General features: G+C 69.7%; 1 protein-coding gene across 1 annotated transcript in view; it reads left to right on the forward strand.

Annotated features, from left to right (window-relative positions):
* Window positions 1-471: 471 nt before the first annotated feature.
* The window catches only part of LOC110594339 (zinc finger FYVE domain-containing protein 16-like), a 19,539-nt gene continuing 19,265 nt past the window's right edge, over window positions 472-745 (forward strand). The window contains exon 1 of the mRNA XM_008074628.1: window positions 472-589. The gene's annotated coding sequence lies outside the window, so the exon portion shown is untranslated. The remainder of the gene's footprint in view (window positions 590-745) is intronic.

A 745-nucleotide genomic window follows, 5' to 3' on the forward strand; every position in this document is an offset into this window, starting at 1 on the left:
CCCAACCGGGGGCTGCAGAGTCAGTTTGAGGTAGGTTTCGAGGATGCCAGCGACTGGGGGTGGCGGTCCCTTCGGGCAGGAGGATTAGCCCCGCACCGCCCGGGGAGGTCGCGGAGGACCAGAGAAGACGGATCTTGATACGGATTGCCCCCAGACCCCGGCGTCTAGCGGGAACCCGAGTTCCCCATCACCAAGAACCCTCCCAGACACTTCCGGTAAAAACCGGACATCCCCTGGTCTGAAGGCCCGGGCTCGAACGCAGGGCCCGGGATTGGCGGAGGCGGACCTCGATGGAAGGGCCTCCGATTGATGAGTCTGATCTGCGCTTGCGCCGGCGCCACCGCGGACAACCTCCTTTGCTCCGTGGCTCCGCTGGGGAACCTTCTCTGCGCCTGCGCCGTGGCTCCGCCGAGGAGGCTCCCTTGCGCCTGCGCTGTGGCTTCGCCGCTAAGTGCGCCGTAGCTCCGCCAGGGGCTGGGAAACCAGCCGGAGCCGGCGTCTCGTCCTCCCTCGTCCCGCCGGGGTCGTTCTTCACGCCTCAGCGCGGCGTCGCGTCAAGTCCCCGAGCTCTCCGCAGGGGCGTGGGGAGGTAAGCGCCTCGGACAGGCCGGCCCGGCCCCTCACCCTGTGCCCTCGAAAGGGGCCGCTCCGGTGGCCGCTGACCGGGACATCGGTCGGGCCCCCTCCTCTTCTAGGGACCAGGCCTGGCCCCGGCCGGCCCTTCTCCGAGCCCTGGAGCTGGCCT

The sequence above is a fragment of the Carlito syrichta genome, unplaced genomic scaffold (assembly GCF_000164805.1).
Source record: "Carlito syrichta isolate Samal-C Ts95f unplaced genomic scaffold, Tarsius_syrichta-2.0.1 Scaffold316511, whole genome shotgun sequence".
Classification (NCBI taxonomy): domain Eukaryota; kingdom Metazoa; phylum Chordata; class Mammalia; order Primates; family Tarsiidae; genus Carlito; species Carlito syrichta.